Consider the following 25,786-nt stretch of genomic DNA (forward strand, 5'->3'; position numbering starts at 1 on the left):
AGTCTCTTTAATAAATGGTGTTGGAAAACCTGACTCTCTGTATGCTGAAAACTAAAACTAGTCTTATGCCTAACAGTACGAAAATAAAATCTAAATGGATCAAAGATCTGAATATTAAAACAGAAACACTAAATTTATTGGAAGAAAAATTGGGTAAAAACCTTGAAGACATAGGAGTAGGTAGAGTATTCACGAACAGGACTCACAAGGCCGCAAGAAGTCGCAGAGAAGTTGCTGCATGCAAGCCCAGGACAGAGGCCTCTGGGGACCTGAGCCTGTGGTCACCTCCATCTATGATTTCCAGCCTACAGAAATGTGAGAAACAGCACCCTCTTAAGTGGTCCTGGCTGCAGTGTTTTCAGTAGCAGCCTTGACAGACTACTGTAAATAGCAAAAATAAAATTTCATTAGGTAAATTAGAAAACAAAGATGAGGAAAGTAAAGCAAAAAGAAAAGAAAATCGGGACTACATATAAGAGAAGCCCACAGTGTCTTAAAAAGTCATTCCAGTGTGAACTCAAAACTTCAAATTCAGAATGTATCTCAATCAGGTACCGGGAAGACTCCAGACCACATCCATCCTGGGATAAATTTTCTTCAGCCATAAGCATGTGAACTCAAACACACTTTCTGTTTTGAAACAAAGCAGTGGAAATGCATAGGACAGACATTTGTATTTCTGGACAGCAAAACGTGCAAGAGGAAATGCATGCTGACAGACAGTAACTCCAGACCCCAGCAGTGAGAACAGTGTTGAGTCTGAAGTCTCCAGAATAGAGATTCCTTGAGCCCACTTCTGGGCACCTTGAAGTGAGACCTGTCCCAAGGCCTGGGAACCCCCACCATCTGGTTCACTTGTACACCTTCTGAGGCCACAGCCCGAGCCATGCCTGAGGAGTCTTCCAAGCCTCAGCAGGGCTCCTTCCTGAATTGTGTATATGAATTTGGGGACCAGCGACTTGAGGGGGCCCTGAGAAATGAACTCCTGACCTGTGTTCTTCCCAGCCTTGGCCCTGGGATGTGGGTGGAGTGGCAACAGGGGTCTGTAGGGCTTTCAATCTGAAGTTACCATATCTTATGCTCCCCGGGAAGGGCGAAAGAGAGTAAGGCATATGAGAACGCATGGTTGATTGTATACGTAAACACCAGACACAGCCTCAGCCAAACAGGAAAGGAATTCTCACAACTATGGTCCTCCTTCCTGTAAGGGTCACCTAAGTGTTCGAAGGGTGTCGTGACTCCCATACGCACCTATTTGGAATTCTCTGCGCCCTCAAAAATACCTTAGCTGGTCATGGCTGTTAGCCTAGAGGGGTGACCCAAATCTTTGCTCCTGGTCCAACTGCTGTCCTGCATGGAATGAGTCAGTGCAGTTTTCCATGGACTCAGGCATGGGGTGCAGTGATGCTAAGATGGACCTCACTGACCTCGGGTCTAAGCTACCCACCTCCTCTGTGGAGCAGGAGTCCAGTGTCATCTCAGCAGTCAGCCTGCCCGGCACATCCCTCCGTGGCCTGTGGACCACAAGCTGTCACAAGCACAGTGGCCAGGCGAGGTCTTAACTTCTTGCTTAGTGGAAGCACTCCTGTCATTGCCTAATGGAAACATTCCTGGTTCTGGAACTGAGACATAGGGCCCAGGGAACTCAAAGTCAGGTAATCAAAATGGAAAAATCTGCTAGTGAGGGGTGGCGTCCTAGACCTATGAATCCTGGTTATAGGAGAAAAAACATTGTGAGCTGGATGTTGCTTCAGAGGACACAGATTTCCAGGGAACTTATCTGGAACTGTATAGTATCACCTCCTAGGTATTGTAATCAGTGCCTCCCACAGGAGTGCACCATTCTTCAAGCCAGCTCCTTGGGGACGAATGCGAAGGTGCTGTGGAGTTCTATAAGCATGAGCACAGGTACATAGCTGTGCCCTCGGCTGGAGGCCTGGGGGCAGCACAGGCCATGAGGGAAGGGACACTCACAGGTGACAGGAGCCTGCTTTCCTCAAAGTTCACTCCTGCAAATCTGACATCATCTTAAAAAATGTGTTCACACCAACAGCATTTGTTCAGGTGTCTTAAAACCATGACTTAAAAAACTGGCACATATATTTTATGGAAATGAATCTTAAATTGAAAAAAAATAGTAAGTATAATACACTGTGGAAAAATTTCTCTTCACTAAGCAGAGTGTGTGAGAACTCAAGTGAACTACCACCTCTGTGAAGTAGTCCTCCCTAATTCACCAGCCTGGCTGTTGACTGTTACTGTGAGTACTTGATGGCATCATCCAAGTACATCTTTGAAAAATTAGACTGAATAAATTCTGAAACTTCAAACCCATTTGTGTGCATCTTTAAAGCTCTGTGTAGTTGTCCTGAGCAACCCAGCACAGGCTGTAAGAATAAATAACCACCAGTCCCGGAGCTCACTCACAGCACAGTGATTAACAAACGAAGTCTGAGTGATGTTCCACTTTTATTAGGTCATTATCTGTGTCGCTTGGTTGTAGGCACTCTATATTCTGGAAACTAGCCCAAAGATAAGAGATTTGCAGAGGCTTTCTACCATCCTGAGCCACTTTTTCACCTGTAGACATTTCTTTCTAAAATGTAAAGTAAAATAAGTGCTTTAACAAGCACAAGAATGCTCGTTATCATTGGTAATGCAAAGCACAGCATCCGTGTGCCACCACCTCGTATCCACCGAGTTCTGCCAGTTAGCAATAAAATGAAAGTGACAGAAATGGACAGTAATGAGCTTTGGTTCGCATGCAGGTATCTGAACACATTACATCTCTGATGGGAATGTTCTGTGATTTATCCACAACGAAAACATTCTGACAGTTTCTCAAAAACCACAGAATTACTATACAACCCAGAAACTCCATTTCTGTGCATGTACCTAAAACAACCAGAAGCAGGAATTTAAACAACTCGTTGGGGAGAATTTTCATGGCAGTAGCATTCCTGCTGCCCTAAAGGTGGAAATAACTCAGATGCCCATCACCGGTAAATGTGTAAACTGAGTATTGATCTCAGGTACAGTAGATCACTGCTCTGCTGATGGAAAGGGGTGGGGTAATAGCACATGCTCTGGTGAGCACGAGCCCTGGAACTTCCACACAAATTGAAATAAGCCAGGTTAATGGTCTCAGATGTATTATTACATTACATGAAATTTCCAAACTGCATAAATCTTTAGAAACAGGAAACAGATTTTTACAGGGCCAGGGAATGAGGAGTAACTGGTTAATGTAGTTGAGATTTCCTTGGGCAATGATGAAAACATCTTCAGGGTTAGACAGAGGTAATTAACATGGTGAGTGTACTAATGCCAAAAATTACATGTTTAAGATGGTTAACAGTTGATTTCATGTTATGTGAATTTTACCAGGATAACAAAGAAAGGTAATTCATTCAAATGCCTAATGTAAGGCTTCATAAAATAAACACTGGAATAGAAGACAAAACAAAGATTTTATGATTCCACAGAAAATTTGACAAAACCACTAAAAACATAAGAAAAGTGTCATCATGGAGAAGGATCTGAGATGGGACTTGAAAGTGAAGTACGCTGTCAATGACAGAAGTTTCTATGTCTTCTGTCTTACATGGTCAACAGAAGCAAGACATGAAACCTGATAAACATGACCACACAGGCTTATGCCAAGCTTGATACAGAGTCTGATGGATCAGAGCACAGAGCACATGGGACACCATGAACAAGACAGGATGACCCTCAAACAAGCAGGCTGGACAGCAAAGCAGGTGAGTGCATGTGTGGTGTTTGTACTTTATTCTGTATGTAACAGTGAACTACTGAGAGAATTTGAAGATAATCACACATAAATTGATCTGTAGTGCTTGGTTAATCTGCTGGTTAATCCAAAAGAAGAGACAATGCATGGATTTAAATACTTAAAATCTCTCAGGAAGAATGTTGTAAAACACTGACTTAAAAAAGGAACCCAGAAAAGGAAAGCCAGAACATTATTTTCAAGAGTGGCAGGAACTAAATTTGGTCCTTTAGTGCACATGTTGGTTCTAGAGTAAGAAAGAAGTAAACTGAAATCGGTTTTGTAGATTGCTAGTTTTATTTTCTGAAAGAAAGGTGACATGACTGGGAACAGGGCTGTAGAAGAGGAAAAAGGTAGCTAAAACACTAATTTTGGTCACTTAGTAAGGTGTCATAAGTTAGGAAAGCACTAGTTTTTTTTAATTTTAAAGAAATTAAGACAAAATAGGACATAATAAAGCAGATCAGAACAGTACAATGTAAGCAACACAGAATTTCACTAGAAGACAACTCATACTTAACAGTAACTACCACAATGTCTCTTTAATTGAAATAGTTGAGTATAACTTCATATACAATAGAATCAAACATAACAAAAGAGTATAAAAACATTCAAGAGAATGAGAGTATCACAGGATATTCAGAATGAAATTACAGAAAAATAAACAATGGCTACTATATTATCTCATTTTCCATAGAAAATTTGTTTAGACTTTCACATATAATACAATGCAATAAGGTACAATATGATAGAGCCAATGGAAACAGAAGACCAAAGCATGGTATGACTTCATAGTAAGATGATATTATACCAGTACTGGCTATTATAATGGCTTGTTTCCCTCAAATTAGCTGTTCATACTATCACAGTTAATAAAATCAAACAAACAAGGACAAACCCACTATAAGTAACCAATGCGATCATTGTAAGATTTCAAAAACAATGTAATAGGGAATCATGATTACCATAAACTCTTATGTACTCTTACCATTTCTTACACTAGGGGCACTATATGGTATTTATATATGTGAGTTTGATTTATTTCACCTGTGAGTATGGTCTCAAGTTGTGCCCATTTATTAGTAAATATCACAATGTGATCAGTCTTTATAGCTGAGTAGTACTCCAATGTATAAAAATACCACAACTGTTTTATCCATTCCTCGGTTGATGGACACTTAAGTTGTTTCCAAGACCTGGCTATTACAAATTGTGCTGCTATTAACATGGATACACATATATCACTGTGGTATGATATTTTCAGTTCTTCTGGGAATATGCCCAGAAGTGGAATAGCTGGGTTGAATCCTAGCTTTTTGAGGAATCTCCAGACTGATCTCCACTGTGGTTTCACCATTCTACATGCCCACCAACAATTTAGGAGAATTCTCCCCACCCCCCAGCCTCTCAAGCATTTGTTGTTGGTAGTTTGCTTGATCCTGGACATTCTTTGTGGAGTAAGATAGAATCTCAGAGTTGTTTTAATTTGCATTTGACTAACGATGATGAACATTTTTTCATGTATTTATTTGCCATTTGTATTTCTTCATCTGAGAACTGTGTAGTCATCTCAGATGCCCGTTTTTGGATTGGGTCTTTGAATTTCAGGGATCTGATGTTTTTTAATTATTTATATGTTTTAGACAGAAAACCTTTGTCTGAGAGACAGTTCACTAAGATTTTTTCCCATTTTGTGGGTTTTCTTTTCACTATGCTGGAGATTTCTTTTGACATGCAGAAACTTTTTAATGAGACGTGATACTAGTTATTGATTATGGGTCGTAGTTCCCATTCCTCTTCATGAATTCTCTACCTACCTCTATGTCTTCAAGATTTTTACCTAATTTATTTTCCAACAGATTTAGTGTTTCTGTTTTAATATTCAAATCTTTGATCTATTTAGATTTTAGTTTAATATATGGTGATAGGCATGGGTCTAGTTTTAGTTTTCAACATGTGGAGAGCCAGTTTTCATTTATTAAAGAGACTGTCATTTTTACAGTGAACCTGTTTGGCCACCGTATCAAAGATAAGATGGGGGCTGGGGATTTAGCTCAGCGGCATAAGCGCCTGCCTTGCAAGCAGACAGTTGTGAGTTGGATCCCTGGTACAGATAAAAAGGAAAATGACAAAAAAAAAAAAAAAAAAGATAAGATGGTTGAGTGTGTTTGTAGTTGTGGTTGTATCTTCTAATCTATTCCATTGATCTTCAGATCTGTTTTTATTCCAGTGCCCTGTTGATTTTATTACACTTGCTTTGTAGTATAATTTCAAGTCATGGATTGTGAGGCCTCCTTCCTTGCCTTTGATGCCTAGAACTACCTTTGCTATTCTAGGTCTCTTCTGGTTCCAGATGAATTTTAGGAGTGATTTCTCTAGTTCTATGAGGTATGTTGATGGTACTTTAATTTGATATTGCATTGAATCTGTATAACAGTTTTGGGAAAATGGCCATTTTCACAATATTTATTCTCCCTATCCATGAACAAGAGATGTCTTTCAATTTTCTGAGATTATCTTCAATTTCTTTTTTCAAGGTATTATATTTTCCCTGTATAGATCTTTTACTACTTTCCTGAGATTAATTTCTAAGTACTTCATTTTTTGAGCACCAATTTAGAAGGTTGTGGCTTCTCTTATTTCTCTCTCCATAATTTTGTTGTATATTGAAATGCTGTTTTTGAACATTTTTTGAACATTGACTTTGTATCCAATCCTGAATTTATTTATTATATCTAGGAGTCTTTCGATGGAGTTTTGGGGATCTTCTATGTAGAGTATCATGTCATTTGAAAATAATGATAATTTAACTTCCTCTTTTCTTATCTTACCCCTTTTTATTTCTTTCTCTTGTCTAATTCCTCTGGCTAGTATTTCCAGTAATATATTGAGTAAGTTGTTTCCAAGATCTGGCTGTTACAAATTGTGCTGCTATTAACATGGATGCACATATATCACTGTGGTATGATATTTTCAGTTCTTCTGGGAATAAGCACATCCTTTTTTTTTTTTTTTTTTTTTTTGCCTGATTTTAATGTAAAGGCCTTCAGTTCTGGCCATTTAATATGATGCTGGCTGTTGGTTTGTCATAGATAGCCTTTATCATATTGAGGAAAAGACCATCTATTCCAATTTTCTGTAAGGTTCTTATCATGAATGAGTTTTCGACCTTATCGAAAGCTTTTTCTGCATCTTCAAAAATAATCATGTGATTCTTACTTTTGGCTTTATTTTTATGGTGGATTACATTTATTGATTTACATATGTTGAATCATCCTTGCATGCCTGGGATGAATCCCACTTGGTCCTGGTGTATAATCTTCATAATTTGCTGCATCCTGTTTGTTAATATTTTATTGAGGATTTTTGCATCTGTATTCATTAGGGAGATTGGCCTGTAGTTTTGTTTTTTACTTGGGTCTTTCTCAGGTTTTGGTACTAGAGTTATATTTGCTTCCAGGAATGAGTTAAGAAGAATTGCTTCTCTTTCAATTTCATTGAAGAGTTTGAGGAGTGTTTGACTTTGAGCTTTTTCTTTACTTTTTGTCTAGGTTGGCTAGGGACTTATCAATTTTATTTATTTTTTCAAAGAACCAACTCTTTGATTCATTGATTCTTTGGATAATTTTCTTAGTCTCTATTGCATTAATTTCCACTTTGATTTTTATAATTTCCTCTCTTCTTTTGGCTTTGGACTTGACTTGCTCTTCTTTTTCTAGATGTTTGAGGTGTAGTATCAGGTTTTTTATTTGTATTTGTTCTGTTTCCTATGTGGGAATTCATTGCAATAAGTTTTTCTCTGAGGGCTGCTTTCACTGCAGTAAGATGTATTGTATTTTCCACAGATTCCAGTAAGTTGTATTTGTATTTTCATTTGCTTGTAGGTATTTTTTAATTTCTTCTTTAATTTCCCCTCTGACCCACTGATGGCTCAAGAGTGCATTATTCAATTTCCATGTCTTTGAGGAGTTTTTCCAGTTACTTTTATCATTAATTTCTCATTCCATGGTGGTATGATATGATAAAATGCATGGGTTAATTTCAATTATTTTACATTTATTTAAATATGTTCTGTGAGCCAGTATATGGTCTATTTCAGAGAATGTTTCATGTGCTGCTGAGAAGAATGTATATTCTGATGTTGTTAGATGGAACACTCTGTATATATTTATCAAGTCCATTTGTTCACAAGTGTTATACAGTTGTTATTTCTTTGCTGATTTCGTGTGATTGATCTGTCCCTTGAAATCAATGGTGTGTTAAGTTTTCCTCTTATAATTGTGGTATTGTTTATGTGATTTTTCATTTCTATTAATTCTTGCTTTGTATAACTTGGTGATCTGGAATTTGTTGCATATATATTTAAGATTGGTATATCTTCCTGTTGAATTTTTCCCCTAACCAGTATTTAATGACCTTCTTTATCTCTTCTGATCATTATTGGTTTGAAGTTCACGTTTTCTGCCAACAGAATAGCTACCCCCACTTTGGGGGGCGGTTCCTGTTGCATGTAGTATTGTTTTCCACCATTTGACTTTCAGTCTGTGAGTTTCCATTTGGGTTAGATGGGATTCTTGTAGACAACACATGGTTGGATGCTGTTTCTGGATCTATTCTGCTAGTCTGTTTCTTTTAATTGGTGAATTGAGACCATTTACATTAATGGTTATGACTGTTATATATTGGTTTATTGTTGAAATGTTATCTTTTTGCTGTTGCATCTTTATCTTTCCATTCTGTGTGTCTGCCTAGTTTGATCGTTTCTTCCTATGTGCATTTAAACTGTCTTTCAGTATTCTTTGCAGGCTTGGATTGGTGATCATGAAGTTCTTTAGTTGTTCTTTGCCATGGAAGTATCTTATTTCTCCATCCATTTTGAAGGACAGTTTTGCAGGGTACATCAGTCTAGGTTGGAAATCATTTTCCTTTAAAATCTGAAATACTTCATTCCATGCTCTTCTTGACTTCATTGTTTGTGTTGAGAAGTGTGCTGTGTTTCTGATAGGCTTTCCTTTATAGGTGATCTGTCTCTTCTTTCTAAAAAAATTAATATTCTATTTTTATGTTGGATTTCTGGGATGGTGATCATTATATGTCTGGGTATAGTTTTGTTTTGGTTATGGTTATTTGGAGTTCTATATGCTTCACTAATCCTAATGTAAGTTTCCATTCTCATATTTGGGAAATTTTCAGCTATGACTTCTGTTAATGGCCTTTGATATCATTTATGTTGTCCCCTTCTTTTTCATTTATTCCTGTCAATCTTATATTGTTTTTCTACACATCATCTTCCAACTAATCGGGTTGTTATTTCCTGATTCCTTTTTATTTTTAAGAGATCTTCCTGTTCACTAGCTGCAGTCTTGTCTTAGAGGTCTGAAATTCTATCTTCACTTTCATTGAGTCCGGTTTTACAACTTTTGATGGAATTTTTGATTTCCTGTATATTTCTTTTAATCTGCTTGTTTCTTATATTGTTCATTCAGGGAATCGATCTTTTTGCTTTGTTCCTCTAATATTTTAACTCTGTGTTCTTTAGATGTGTTCATCATTTCTTTCATTATTTTAATCATTTCTTCTTTTACCTGGGAGATTATTTCTAGTTTGAATTCCTTTAAAGCTTCCTGGAGTTGCTTCTTTATTTCAGTTGCTATTATTTCAAGTATTTCAGGTTTATGGCATATATTTTCTTCTATGTACATGGCTCCTGGCTTTTATTGTGATGGGCTGGATGTTTGAGATGGCATTTTATTTTATTTTATTTTATTTTTGTTTTGTCATTTTCCTATATTTCTGTGTTTCAAGTGTTGTTCCAATGCTTCACCTGGGTGTGTTAGAAATTGTATCTTATGCTGTGGACTCCTGGGACTCCTCTGGAAGCATAGCTGCCTCCTTACGCAGTGAGGCCCCTAGATTAAAAGAAGGTTACCAGGGAAGGCACAGGCACGCCTCAAGCCTCCTCAAACTGTGCAGCTTGCCCTTCTGACAGCAAAGCTCCCAGGGCTGAAAGAAGGCCACTGGACAAGGTCCAGGCAGGCCTAAATCCCACCAAGCCCAATCTAGTGTGGCCGCAAGCCAGCTGGGTCCCCAACCACCCAGAGCAAGGATCTCAAACTCTCCTGCAGATCAGATGTTGTGCAGGTATCCAACTCCTTGGTTGCAAAGCTCCCCGGGCTGAAAGAAGGTCACCTGCATGGCCTACGTAGACCCCAAACCTTCTCCACAGCACAGCTCCCTCTTCTAGATGGCAGCAGTGGCTGCAGTGCTCCCTGGACCGAGACACAGTCTCCAGAAAGGCCAGAGCAGGCCTCCACATGGCACCTCCCTCTCCCCGACACTGGCTCTGAAACTGGAACACACTATTTTTAATGCAAATGTCACCAGCTCTTATGACCCAAGGAGAATGTGCAAAGACGTAGTGCTTAACCAGCATGAAACTCAAGCATTTAAAGTTCTGTCCTCAACCTCGTAATGTTGTATTTCCTGAATCAACTTTTCATGCACATCACAAGCTACATATCATCATCCAAAAACCCAATGCAGGCTTGCGTTTTCAGTTCCACACACTTCTGTTCATTATCCACAGCCACAAACCTCCATTTTACCGTGAGAACATGGCATGCACCTGGGACACTGTTCTCCAAGTTTCCAACCCACTGAACTCCAGAAAGAAGCTGATTTACACACAGGAGATTGTTCCTCTGCTCCTGCCCACTGCAAAGGGCTTTGTAAGCATAGAGCCCAAACACTACAGTCTGTTTCAACACAAAGTCACTCTGTCTTCTCCCTTTAGTGCTCCATGAGCAGATCTGTGAGGAGTCCTGTGCAGCTTCGCACTGCAGTAGCAAACATCTGAAATAATCAAACTAGAATGAGAAAGAGGTTATTTTGGTTTCAGTCTTAAAGGTTGGAGCCATGGTCAGGAGGCCACTCCTTCCGGGCCTGTGGCAAGGCAGCTCATCCTGGTGGGAACTCATAGGAGAGGAAACCCTCATGGCCGGAAGGAGCGAGAGAAAGAGACCTGGTCCCTAGATCCTGCACCAGGACCAAAGTCCTCTCACCAGGCTCTACGTATTGTATCTCCTCTTCATGGACCCGGCTAAGGGACAAACTCTCAGCCTTTGGCCTCTGGGGTGCATGCAAGGATGAAGCTACAGCCCATTCCAGTGTTCCAAGATAAGAGAATCAGGGGTGATACATGATTTCTGTCTTGTCACCAAGTCTGATCTCTCTCTTGTCTTAAAGCAAAGCACAAGTCTCCTTGTGTACTAAACACTTAACACACAATGATTTCCCAGACTAGCACTTTTTGGCTAAGTAAAAATAAAGCAAAAAAGTCCATGTGTTTTTGTGCACACCTGTAACCCCAGCATTCTAAGAGGTTGAGGTAGGAGGATCACAATTTCCAGTCTAGCTTGGGCAGTTTAGCTAGATCTTACCTCAACACACACACACACAAGCACACACACACACACACACACACACACACACACACACACACACACAAACACACACACACACACATGCGCGCGCGCGCACACACACACACACACACACACACACACACAAAAGGGGTAGGAATTTAGTTCAATGAAAAAGTCTTCTATTCAAACCCCAGTACTGAAAAAAAAAAATTAAAATAAAGCATTCACTCAATACTATATTATGAAAAATATTTTATTCTGTTGAATTCATTTCATACAAATACCACTATATTTTTAAGTCTTAAAGCATATAGTGTTACATTAGGAACATTAAATTAAATAAAAATGCTGAGAATGTTGCTGTTTAGTGCACCCTGCCATGCATGAGGCCTGGGCTCAATCCCAGTGCTGAAAAATGTAAAGAAATAAGTAAAATAATGACATAGGTGTATAAAGCAAAAGACTGACACTATGCAGTTGAAACATAATGTGATAATTTAGAGGGAAAGTGCATAAAAGATACCATTAATTCTATCATGCTCTGGTGAAAATAAACTCAGAGTTTTGGCTACTTTTTTGAAGTACCATTGTTTTTTTTTTTTTCTTTTTTAAATAAAATATCTGTTAGTAACTTTCAACACTTTATGTAAAATCAAAACTAAGCATTTTCTTCCTGCTCAGCAAACATTCATTGATGAAAATAAATGCACTACATCTCATTGTAAATAAATCTAATTATGCATGTAAACCTTCACTCTTACCAGTATTTCCCAGGTAGCTCATCATTAGAAAACATAAGTGGAAATTGTGTCTACATAATGTAATGCCAGCCACACTGATAGTTACAATTCATTCTCTCATTTGTAAAGTCAAGACTTAAGACTGAAAGGCCTCCAATGATATGTAAAACAATTATTTCTAGTATTTTCCATTTTACAAAATGGAAAAACATGTGTTTCAATTATGCAAGGAGAGAAGGCCACTAAGACCCATCCTTTACAGGGATGAGGCCTGAAAACTCTAAATGAGATAAGCAAACAACAGCAGTGAAAAAATCCACTACTGCCTGAAAACTTCAGAGCGGACAACAGTGGAAATATATCAGAGTGGTCTGCTATGGAGAAGCCCGGGGTGGGATCTCCTGCAGAAGGGAAGCAAGGGGGAGGAGGATAAAACTGCAGTGCAAACCATTCTGCTTCCCAGAACAGGACCCTCCAGGGTCAAGGAGTAAAGTGGATCCCAGAAAGCCCAGAGACCTACTGGTTCTGCGTGCAAAGCCGCCCATGTGCCAGCCTAACATCTGTGTCCACGGAACACAGGAGAGATCGTGGGGCCCACTGCAGATTTGGAGATCTGATCTGACCAGCCCTAGACCAACCCCAAACAGACAGCAAAACTTCAGAGCAGGAGAAGAAAGCAGGCATGGCACTAAGGAAAAAAGAGAAAGTGAACATGAAATCACTAAAACCAAAGAACCAAGAGGGAAATGCACCCGCTCTGTGGCTGGATCACTGAACTGACTGCATTTCCTCTCCTGCTAGTCAGGGCAGAGTACACAGGACTTTTTGGGAGCTTGTTGAACTTGAGCAGGAAACAAAATATTGATAATAAATTAACAGATTGCATAGCACCAAGAAAAATGTGTGACACATGTAATATGCTCAGCTGGGGTCTCAGAAACACAAACGCTGTGTCTGCATTTATTTTATAGACATAAACCCATAAGCATGTGTAAAGACTCCCATGCATGCACGTAGGAAATAATTGCTGAAATTAGAAATGTGGTAAAAGACATACACTGACAGATTCCAGGTGCTTGAGCTTCCAAAGAGGCTCAAGGAAGGAAAGCTGTGTCTACTTACAGCATAACCAAATTGTTTAAGAGCAAAGAGTATGAAAAACAGTCCTTTTTTAAATTTATTTTTTTTATTTAAGGATAAAAAGGAAAAAAAAAACAGAAAAAGGGTACAAGTAATATAAAATTTATAAAATGAACAGTAAGAAATCACTAGTTAATAGATTACATATTCTCATCTTAGAAATAGTTGTTCAAGTTACAAAATTGAAGCACATAAAGTGGACTTTCAAACAGTTAGAGTGCAAACAGTTTTGTTCAATGATCCAAAAAATACTCAGTAATATGGTTATCTATCTTATACACTTAAACGTATATGCAGTTATAACCTTTAGAGCACTTTCTTTTTTTTTTTTTTTTTGTAGAATGATAATTACACATTTTGGATTTTATTACTCCCACAGTTCTTATTACTTTTTCTGAAGAGAGTAAAACCAAATGCGACATATCAGAATAGAGTCAGTCAAATAAAAAGGATGGACATAATAGATAATGTAAAAACAAAATATAAGGTGATCAACAATGGTTACCATACTGCCTCTTGGTATTTTAAGAAAAATTGTCAGTTATAATAAAATTGAACTAAACAGGAAAGAATAAAACCAAAGCATTGGAGACATTACAGGATTTTAAAAGAAAATAATAGTCAATCAGAATGGGCATCATAATGATTCTTATTGTCTTCACAGTTATGCCTATACTTTTGATCTTGGTACTATCAAGCAAAGCAGAATAGAGGAAAATCAGTCAAAGCAAGATGGTGAGGGCTATACAGGGTTTCAAATCAAGTTAATAGGAAATCAAAGTGGGTTACTATAATGTATCCTGCTATTTTTTTATTTTTCCCTTAATTAAAAAGACAAAGATAAAAAAAGTAAATAATTTAAAAGGAGATTGAGATAAAAGAGTGCATAACAACAATACAACGCAGGTCAAAGCATAACCATTTAAGCAAACCAGTGTTTAACCACAAGATATCCTGACATAAAAATAGTTACCATAGTGTCTCATCTTTGAATATAACTTCTTATACTGTAGCACCAAACATATCACGACACTATAAAACCATTCAAGAGAGTGACATTATTACAGGGTATTTAGAACGAACTGACAGAAAATAAACAATGGTTTCTATATAAACTCCTTGTCTATAAAAATTTTTGCTTATATTATCATATATAATAAAATCCAATAAGATACAATCTTTTAAGACCAATGGAGACTGAAGAATACACGTTTTATGGGACTTCAAAACAAGATGATACTAAATCAGCACTAAGCATCTAATAATAATGACAAATTGCAATTATGTGAATGTCTTATTAGAAGAAATTTTGTCTGGAAGATAATGGGACAATATTAGAAAACATGTAAGTAAAAAAGCCTTCAGTCTGGAACTTTATACTCTGTGAAAATGACCTCTAGGTAAGGTGGAAATAAAGATATTCTCTAATGAGAGGGTTTATTTCTAAAAGCCTTACTATTTGATAATGCTAATAGCAGAACATCAAGGTGAATTTAAATTATATCAGAAGCAATATTGACCTTTCAAGAATGAGGAGAGAACTAAGGAGCACACAGCTAGGTAAGCATAAAGCTGTACCTTCCCACTTGTGATTAACAAAACATGCAGGAATGTTTAAGGTAGAAAATATAAAAATGTTTGGTATATGTTTCAGTGCATGTAGATTTACCATAACATAAAAGTCATTGGGAAAATACAAATATCTAATTACAATATTAACACTTAAACTGTGGAAGTTTTTGGACGTATATTGTGATTTTTAAATGAACCAAAACAATTGGAAAAAAATTACAATGCTATGTTCTACTAAATAATGATATATTTTACGCACATAATCTCACACCCAAATAACTCAAAGATAAAAAATGAAAATAGAAGTCTACAAATCAGGAGAGAGAGATAATTAACTTTTAGGTAGTTCTACATGTTAACCTACTAATATTTACCTTAAATGTTACTGTTTCCAAATCTCCACCTCAGTGTCATACAAAAAGTATATAATACATTGCATAAAAACACATTTATATAAAAACAAAGATAAATTACAAGGTGAAATATGATCATGTCTTTAGTAGTAGCTTCTGAGAAATGTGTACATACATGTCTATATGGTTTTGTTAGGATTTTAGTGGTGGTAACTAACTTTCAGACAACCTCTCCTCTCCTTGGAGATTATAAACCGCACACATGTGGCAATGGGGAGCTCACATTAAAGCAGGGATGGATAGTTGAAGTCCCCCACAGCCACAAGAAGCATGGGAGAAGCAAGCTCTGCCCAGCTCCTCCGCCTTCCCGACCCCCACTCCCATTGCAGGAAACACTGATTCACCTGTTTCACTATTTCAATTCATTTTTATTGTGCACATTCAGAGTGTACATGAGTTTTTTTTTTTTTTTCAGAGTAGTGAAACACATCTCTTATAATTTCAGCTTCATTTCTCACCTTAATTTAACCCAGTTCAGACTGCTCGGATGTCCTGTGCTGTTGGGAGCCGCCGACACCGGTCGCCTTACTTGGCGGACGTAGGGCCTGTGGGTGGGAGCGGAGCCTGAGCTAGATTGCCCCTCCCATCGAGTGAGTCAAGTTGGCGCCTGCTTCCTGCCCCCTGATTGTGCTGGCGACTTAAACAACCCGCTCTGTAAGATAGTCTGCCTAGCAACAACTGATGTTAGCCAATCAGCCCGCATCGCGCGCTTTGAACTGATTGGCCACTGTCACCCTATAAAAGTGAATGCCTCTCCCGCCACGAGACAAGAAGCACAGAGGAAGCACAGAGAGAGATAGAGAAAGTCCACCGGCGAGAAAGGGCTGGTGGCAGAGAGGAGGCCTCGCGGGGCCCACGCGGAGACAAATAAAGGCAAGGTTGCACACCGCCAGACTTTGTCGTGTGTCTTTCCTGCCGGCCGGGAGCGACCCCGACATTTGGTGACCCGCACGGGGACTGATCAACCCCGAGACACAGCGGTGGTGTGCAACGCTCCAGCGTGGTGCTGCCGGACAGGTGAGTTGGGGATAAGCCTGGGCTCTGGGTGGCGCGCACCTACAGGGCTTTTAGACTCCCCTCAGGCTCACGCGTAGGTGACGGGTTCTTTAAGTCACACGCGGTGAGTAACAGCCCTTAGAGGTTGAGAATGGGTAATTTACCGAGCGCGGAGGCGCGGCCCTTGGTAAAGGCCCTTAGGAAGCTTTTAAAAGCTAGAGACCTCAGGGTAGGTCAAAAAACACTGGAACTATTCATAGCAGAGATAGATAGGGTGGCTCCCTGGTTTTTACCCACAGGGCATTTAAACCTGCCGTCATGGGGCAAGTTAGGCATGGACCTCGCCTCGGCGGAATTGGGAGGCGATATTTCGCCGGCTATTTGCCCCCTGTGGGAAATGATACATGCGTGCCTTGACTCCTATGCCGAGTTGCGCCGTGAATTGTGTGCGTGCGCCGCTCGAAAAAAGCAGAGAGAGGAGAAAGGGCCCCCGAGCGCTCTCTGGCAGGGAGGAGATAGAGAGCCATCCGCTCCGCCCTGGAGCTCTTCTCCAGAAGTGGCTCCCCGCCGAGAGGCCGCTACAGGGAACCCTCCCTTCTCTCAGCCGGCACAGGAAGTGACGCCCCGTTCCACTCTCTCGCGACCGCCGTCCTATGACGTTGCGCTGCGGGGCGGACGGTATTTTCATGGGCGGCTACTCTGCCGAGCAGGCTGAGAAAAACGCCGGTTGAGGAAACGGGGGCTGGGGATTTAGCTTAGCGGCATAAGCGCCTGCCTTGTAAGCAGGCAATCGCGAGTTCGATCCCTGGCACCGATATAAAAAAAAAAAAAAAAACGAAAAAGACCAAAAATAAAAAAAAAAAATTAAAAATAAAAAATAAAAAACAAAAAGGGGGAGTAAGCCAAGGCCTGCCTCCAAAGGCGCGGTTATCTATGGCATGACAATGGATGGGCCCGGATCCGGTGGTTAGCTGGAACCGAGGCGCGGTTTGTGTTTTTCTGCAGGAATCGAGACGAAAACCACTGTGGGTCCCAGAGAGGTTGACGCGACAAGTCCCTCGACTGAAGATCAGGCCTGTTCCACCAGAGGCCAACCGCAGACCCAACAACAAGATGAGCCCTAAAAGAACTGCAGGACAATCCCTTTTTGGGGAGCCTGGAATGGCTTGCTCCCCTATATTTTACCATTGTTAGGTCCCCTGTGCTCCTTGCTTCTGTTCTTACTTGTAGGACCATTCTTGCTCCGATGGGTTACATCATTTATTAATGGGCGCCTTGCGGCGGCCTGGCGTCAAGTACGCCTGGTTGCCCATGCGGCCCTGGCAGCAGCCCGTGATGGGCACAATGACCCCCCAGGCCTACGCATGGCTCGCTCGACTGGCCTACGACCGGGTCTAGGTGTGGCGGGTCTTCCGCACTCCTTCCCTAATGACACCACACAGCAGGGTGGGTGAGTCAATGACGGGTAAGAGCGTGCCTCCCCAGCATGACTCGACCTAAGCCAGGCCCTACCCCATGGCGCACGAAAGCCGCTGGATTACTAGAATCTGCCCAGATCTAGATGCCTCTCCGAGGGGATCACACGGAGGGGCATGAGTGCATGCCTATGTGCATCCAGGTTCCGTCCAGTTCACTCCTGGCCCTGGAAAAAGGACGAGGGTCTCAAGGCCTTGGCAGACCCGGGGGCGGCCGACCAGGGTCCAAGCCAAGGGCCTACGGTGGGCCTCAACACAGGGCATAAGCCTCTGCACTCGATCCAGGGCGGGCTGCGATGCATACATTCATTCAAAGTAAATAAAATAGGGGGAGATGTTGGGAGCCGCCGACACCGGTCGCCTTACTTGGCGGACGTAGGGCCTGTGGGTGGGAGCGGAGCCTGAGCTAGATTGCCCCTCCCATCGAGTGAGTCAAGTTGGCGCCTGCTTCCTGCCCCCTGATTGTGCTGGCGACTTAAACAACCCTCTCTGTAAGATAGTCTGCCTAGCAACAACTGATGTTAGCCAATCAGCCCGCATCGCGCGCTTTGAACTGATTGGCCACTGTCACCCTATAAAAGTGAATGCCTCTCCCGCCACGAGACAAGAAGCACAGAGGAAGCACAGAGAGAGATAGAGAAAGTCCACCGGCGAGAAAGGGCTGGTGGCAGAGAGGAGGCCTCGCGGGGCCCACGCGGAGACAAATAAAGGCAAGGTTGCACACCGCCAGACTTTGTCGTGTGTCTTTCCTGCCGGCCGGGAGCGACATCGACACTGTGCACTCATTCAGCGCTTTCCCCTCCAACAGTGACACTGCACTGGTCAGGATCTCCTGATTTTGTCCTCAGTAGCTGAGACTCTGACCATGTCACAGTCTGCACAGACTCCAGCTCACAGGCGTACTGCTGCCCTCACCCCGTAGGGCACCCAGACGCATCTCTGTCACGTCTCACTTCTGTTTCATCCTTTAGTGGTTTGCTGCAGCTATTTTTTTTATTACTAATATTTCATATATGCATTTTACGACCACATTGGAGCACAGGATTGTAATGCAGCTCGGCTCTCTTGACAGTTCGCTCCCCTCCCGTACAACACACAGGAATCTTGGTAAAATCCATACCTTGAGTTGTGAGAAGTAATGTAATGGTAAAAGGTGAGGACAATTTATATTAACTGAGGTTAATCCTGAAAGATGTTCCACAGTGCAGAAAGTGGTAGCATTGCTCCAGCTAGGACCATTAACCACAAAGCAAGCGGCCTGTTCCAAAAGCATCAAATATACCTGTGAGATGAAATAAAATCTACTTTAAAATAACCATAAAATCTACTTTAAGTTTCCTTCAAGATGGAGTTGGTGTCCTGTGGTGACTTCAAACTTATACAGTTGAAAAAATGTACTAAAGCCATAGGTTACAGCCATGGACAAACGAAAAAAGGCAGCCACGCTTGAAATTAATTGTTACGGAATGACAGGACCAAATGATATGCTATAAATTTTTAAAGTCATCAGAACAGATGAAATGACAAAATAAAATTAAACTGGTAATTTTTTATGGTTGGATAACTAAATTGGATAAAAAGTTAAGAGTTAACTAGATAGTCAATGGTCATTTCCTGCCATACTATAAAGATAATAACTAAATTATTTTTATTTATTTGAAAATTGGCTATGGCAGATAAAACAGTGAGAAAATTTCTAACAAAAACATGAAGTTTTTTGCTTGGTTCTCGTTCTTTTCGAGGTATTGGTCAAGAAAAGAAAAATATGCAGATGTGCCCCAAACTTAAAGCCACTTTGTCTGTGGAAGGGAATGAAGTCTGGGTTGGCAAAAACAGTTTTAAGTAGGTAGTTACATGTATTAGTCTAGCAATCTTGGCCTGTGATGGCAATTTTGGAGCACAGGGAAGGGCACTGAAAAGAAAACAAAAAGAAAAATTACATATGTTCATTCCAATGTATAACAAATATAAACCTTTACAGAAAGAATGAATGTGATAGGCTCTCTCCCCAAAAACCTCCATGGAAAAATGGAAGAAATAACACAGTCACACAAGTTTTGGAAATCTAAAAAGAACAAAAATCTTTCTCAACAAAACTGCTAAGTCTCAGAAAAAAACAGCAAAAATCCACTGCATCTGAGATAGAATCCTTGTGAGTAAGATTTAAGGCATATAGGCGAGTTTGTCATTTACAATATTAGGAGTTTCATAAATGTGAAAAACAAATATTTTGTATATAAATAATATATGAAAATACATAAACCAGATTGGCCAAGTGGGTAAAGTATCCCCACAAATAATATATTTTGTAGGTAAAGCCAAGCTCTGTTGATAGTTTGCTCTACAAGAACATAGCAAAGCATGAAAATAAATATGCAGGATTTCTTAGGGTGGAATTTCTGCTAGGACATCGTCCGAGCAGCTGTGCCTTCTTCCTCCAGAGTGACCACTGTGTCCCTGTATCCCAGGGCCTCTCTGAATCACAGCCCTTGGCTTTCACCATTTTACCATTTCACCATTTCACCATTTCAGAATAATTCTGGTCCTTGGCTGTGGGATCTGTGCCTCCTACAAGCAACACCTTCTAAATAATTAGAATGATAACCTGGTAAGTCTTTCCTTTAATCTTTATTTAGCCTTTTGGTAGAGTTTGAGAGATTGAGACCATTTTTTAGGCTCATGTGAAATCCACACATCATCAATTCTGGATCTGATGAACAGTTTAAAGTTGAGGAAAACTGACTGACGTCCAGGGTTGATTTTCTAGTACTGGCTCTTGTCCAGTGTGAAATGTGAGTTATCCATTAACTCTGGGGTCCAGCTCCTTGCCTATGAAATGGGTTGGATGAACTGATCTGTACTCAACTTCCTGAATATAAGGCTCCAGGAGCTTATCACTTGATCACAGGTTTTCATGGTAAATTTGCAGTGCAAAACTAATTTATTAGAGACATTGCTAAATGTAAAGCTGAGCTTTTACATCCGCATTTCCAAGAAGATTTAATTCAAGCTTCTAGGTTTTATAGCCCACCAATATTTCCTCTGAAATTTCCAACTCTATTCAGTGTTTTAACATATTTTATCTCTAGCTCAATTTCGGAGGGGCAGCGGATCATCCTAATTAGCATGTAAGTCTAGATGGTTGTAGTTTTTTATTATTTTTTTTTGTGGCTTAGCTTTGAAATACTGACATCTTTTATATGCTTTCTTATTTTCACTCATTACATACTTCAAACATGATCAAAAATGTTACAAAAACTTATTTTTTAGGATAATGGGCAATGCTGAGTGAATCACTGTAAAGAATGTTGCCAATCTGACATTTAATTCAGTGATTCTAAATTTTCTTTTATTGAGCAAAGTCAATAATTTTGTTGCCTTTAAAGAATCTCTGATGAATCATTTTTATCTGCACCTGTCACTTCCTTTGAGTCCTTGTTTTGAGAGGAATATTTGAATAGCAGGTGATCTCTTGTTGTAGGTTATTAAATTTATATGAAATACATGAATGCTTGATAGTCGGCATGGTCATCACAGCTGAATAAGATAGGCAGATAGTAAAGTATTTCTCTAATTTTGCAATTGAGAAATGTTTTCTTTCTTTTGCTCCCTGTTAACATTCCCTCAATAGCATAGGTAGTGTATAAAACTGAAGCATTTCACGTTTACATGCATTTTTAATAATGTGTGTATCTATGAGCCTTGCAATTGTAGATTTAGGAAGAAACAATAACATTTCAGGCAGAGAAATGTGTTTCTAAAGAGAACATCAACCCAAATGCCTTTAAGAATTCTTCCTCTTTTAAGCCTAGAGATCAATTATTAAAGACAAACTAAAAAATTTAACAACAGCTTATCACACTGAAAAGTGAAACCTTGACGTATTCCAAAGCATGAAAATTATGCTTTGCATTTCGTTTTTGACTTTGATGCACATTTAAACTGCATTTTTGGACTATAAAATGAGAAGGAAATGTATTACATTTTCAGAAAGGGAAACAGTAGTGGCAAGCGACTTCCAGACTTACAGAATTACATAATCTTGCATCACAGGGAACATCATTCACGGGGAAAGAATATGACACACAGTAGGGTGTGGTGATAGGTTTTCAATGTTTGTCATCAGTTTCAGCCTCTTAACTCTTCAGTCTTTTAGTGGTTTTGATCATTTATATTCCCATCAGTCTTTCTTCTTTATTTTTAAGAGATAACACAAGTAAAAACCAACTTTAGAGTTGATAAGGAGTAAAAGCAGCCAACCCAAAAAGGCCATGATATGGGTAGGATAACTCACGTGACAAGGTGAACCCTAAGGTAATGCTTTGGCAAACTTCTCTTTCGGGGAGACACCGGTTGGTTTCCTGACCCTTGTGCTGCCCTGGCCTATAGCCAGTGAGGCTCCATAGAGAAGGTCAGAAGCACAGTGGAGCCCTTCTCTTTATATATAAACACTTTCTTTCCTCACCGGGAGCCCATCTAAAAATCTTAAACAATTTGACCATTATTTTAATAATTCTATAAAATAAACCATTCATTTAGTCTTTTCTTTGTAGTAGAAGCAAATTTTAGAATCTTCAAGAAGTTGTTCCTAAAATGTTTCCCCGTGTAAACTGAGTCATGAGTAATGTATTTAGAATAAGGTACTGCCAAGCTCCATGGTGTGTCTATCTGTTACTCTAAAGTCTCATTATTTCAGCTGAAAAGAATTACCATAGAGTTTAAATTGATAGGGTTGATTCTGTTAGTTATAAAAATGTATTTTTCCCTTAACCAAATTTTGAAACTAACAAAAGAAAATCAAGGCCCAAAATTTGTAAAGTAAAATCCTAATGTTCTTTCCTTGTCTGTCTCTGAGGTTTTTTTCCTGGAAAAATCTGTGTCAGGATACAGCCTGGGGAAGCAGTGGCAGAGGACCTGTTGAAGGTCCCATCCAACTTACAGACTGAAAGGTTTTATCCAAAACACAGAAGCCTTTTCCTGTGGAGTTTAATGCCACCTCAGAAACAAGCCCAGGGAGATGTTCCATAAAAGGATGGGACCGTGCTTTCCATGGAACCCATATTTTCTTTATCAAAGACTTAAACTGGTACCTGAAAGAACCAAAGTGTCCAAGCATGCTTTATTTATAGACCTCCCTCCTCTTTAAAGTAGTCTTGAGAAAGGAAAACCAAATGTCTATTTAAAAAACAAAAGGTTCTTTTATCTTTCTTTTTTTTTTTTTTTTTCATTGTACCAACTATGAAGATCACAATTGGAATGTTGATCAGTCCATTGGGACAGGCAAGGAAAAGACCTAAAATAAAGTGCTTCCCTTTACTATTATTCATTTTGGTCACTGAAATAAAAATAGCTCAGGTGGACCACTCCATAAATACAGAGGACGTATTTTTGGCTCATGGCTTTGAAGGCTGAAAGTTGAGAGAGTATGCACCATTCAGGCTCTGGTGAGAGCCCAGAGATGCCTTGAAAGATGGCAGAAATATCTGCATCCTGTGGCTTCTCTTGTTAGAAAACCACCAGGACCAGCCATCTCACTGATCTACCTTACTACTAGTGATTTTCGAGGGCCCCTGTTGTAGTCAGGGTTTGCGGGGACAATAATTAGAATTAGGACATAGAATGTATTATTTTATGATGGTCACCCAGACTTTAACACAAGAAAGTGCAGAAAATCTTTCCACAACACCAAAGGCACAGAATATTCAGCCAAGGGCGTGATCCCACAGCAATTTTCTGCATGAATCCAGATAAATACCCAGAGCCCATGACAACGCCTCCCACAAGTCCAACTGGAGGGCTAGAGCCCACAAGAAGGACTTACATTAGGCTGTTTTATGGATCTGCACCAGGAAGGCCCCAAGGTCAGCAGTAGAACCTAGAAAGTCCATGACAGCAGGGTGAAGGAACTGTGTTGGTAAGATGAGGGTTCTACACTGGATCCAAGAAGTCATACTCAAAATAAGGGCTGCTGGGGCTGCCCTGAAAAGTATCACAGCCATCCTCAGCATCATGGAGGCCCCGAGCTCCTCCCATGATAAGAACAGCCTAGTACATGCCAGAAAGCCAGCAAGACAAGCTTTCCCTGGGATTAAACAGCACACATCTTCCCCTCTGGAGCCAGCAATAAATGCTTGATGTAAGGACCAGAGCTCCCCCAAAGTGAACCACAGCCACTCTCACTAACAAGGTCCCGAGCTCTTCTGAGGATAATGACCAAAGTCATTGAGAAAGCTAGTCATGATGAGCTCCTCCAGGAGAACCAATGACTAGAAATAGCAGCACTTAGGGGAAATCACACCTAGCACTTCTTCTCCACATGTCTATGTATGCTGGCAACTTTCTTCAGGTGGAACATCTATGCTCAGCACCATGCCTGTTTAATTCAGCTGGTGTTAAGATGATCACCAGTTTTTAATTTATAACAGCCCTGCTGCTTAACACCATAGTTGGGTTAAATTTCCACATGTGCAATAGCATTTAACTTCTATATGAGTTTGGGAGACAATTTATGGTGGAACCATAGCATTTATAAATGTTTTTGGAAAACACGAAGGCTTGGAAGATGTTACAAGACTACAGTGCTTTACTAAGCTGCAAGGCCATGATGTGCTCAGCGCTGAACTTCATCTCCATTTCCTCTTCTTACTCCAGATCCTCGTGGCTGCATTGGTTAGTAGAGTCCGTCAGCATGAGATCAGGTGACTCCTCAAAGATACTCCAGTGCCGTGCATCAGTGAATAATCTATACCACATTTGAATCAGTCTCTTCCATGATCAAATTCACATGTGCAAATAAAATTATCCTGAGAATTAGAACCTAAATGGACTGAAATATAAGGCAAAATTCACTTTTTTAAAAAAAATTGACTCATGAAGGAAGGGCCTTTAAAATCAAAGGTGAAGTATTCATAACTCAGCATTGGCCTAGATACTTTAAATCTCAGGAGACAATTGATCATGATTCAGTTTTTAAAAATGTTCATTAAGTACCAAATAATTAACACTTTCTAAATTATACAGAAAGCTGCCCATGGTTGAGTATTTTTCATTTTTCACCTGTAGCTGCTGCCTAAGCTTCCACTAGTGAGTGTGAATGTGCATTACCAGCAGAATGTTTGGTGATCACAGCTTTCTGAGTATAGAATGAACTCAGACAAGTCTGCTTTTGGCCTTTCTAGCGTGCTGTCCAAGCCCTTCTGAAGCATCCACATTCCTGATCTCAGAGTAAGAATGAGAGGCAGAGAGGTTTGCATGCATAGTCTATTATAGCTGTCCTGCCCTCTATTAAAATCTGGGGGCTTCATGCAAAGACACTCCCATTCCCTTGCACAATGCACATGCATTTCATCTTCCTTTGTGTGCATTCACAGTTCATTACTTGTGTTTCTGGTTGAGCATGGGCATCTGGAACAAATGTGTTGTACTCCAAAATTTGTTTTAGCTTAAGAATGATCCTCAGGGGTTTCCTGAACTAAATCTTCTGTTTTGATGACTCCTGAGTTTAAGCCACAGGGTTTTAGGGCAATCAACAACCCGACCATTGCTCCTCCAAACACTGTTTAGCTTGGGCCTTGAAACTACAAAGCCTTGGTGATAGATTTTATATTTAATCAATAAAAAGCCCAATTAATCACAGACCACATCATGAGAGGAATATTGGTCTTGCATAGAAGAACAGGAGCCCGGAGTTATCTTGCACAATATCTGATTTTGTCCCTGAATGAAAACCAAAGTGCATGGGAACCCATCTAATGCTGTCCTGCTCCACCTGTGGCTCTCGGTCTGCACCTGCACCTTACCCAGCACCTTGATGCCAGTAAACCATGGCCCACACTGATGAATGAGCAGCAGGGGCAGGGTGATCTGTGCTTTGATTTTATTTGCATTTTCACCAGCATTTATAAGGAACTTCTTTGCCACACTAAACTTCTTTTTCTGCAAGCTTCTCCGGGCTATGCTTAGCATGAGATCACATTGGAGCAGCTTTTTCTGAGGCCCAAAGCCTATTTTCTAGTACTCTTCCTCTCGGTCACTCTCCTAATGCAGCCCTCTCTTTAGAAAAGTGAAAACTGGTTACACAAAAAGAGCTGAAAGTGTGGGCCAGTACACTTTGGTCTGCAGACCTCATGTCTAAAGTTCAGGGTCAGGGCAATTAGCAGCTGGCCGTGCCACTGAGCAAACTTCCACAGAGTGTTGGCCACAGCAAACCTCCCAGCAAAGCAGCACTATAAGGGTG

This window comes from Cavia porcellus, unplaced genomic scaffold (genome assembly GCF_034190915.1).
Source record: "Cavia porcellus strain 051 isolate PalLab524CR breed Dunkin Hartley unplaced genomic scaffold, mCavPor4.1 scaffold_14, whole genome shotgun sequence".
In the NCBI taxonomy this organism is placed as follows: Eukaryota; Metazoa; Chordata; class Mammalia; order Rodentia; family Caviidae; genus Cavia; species Cavia porcellus.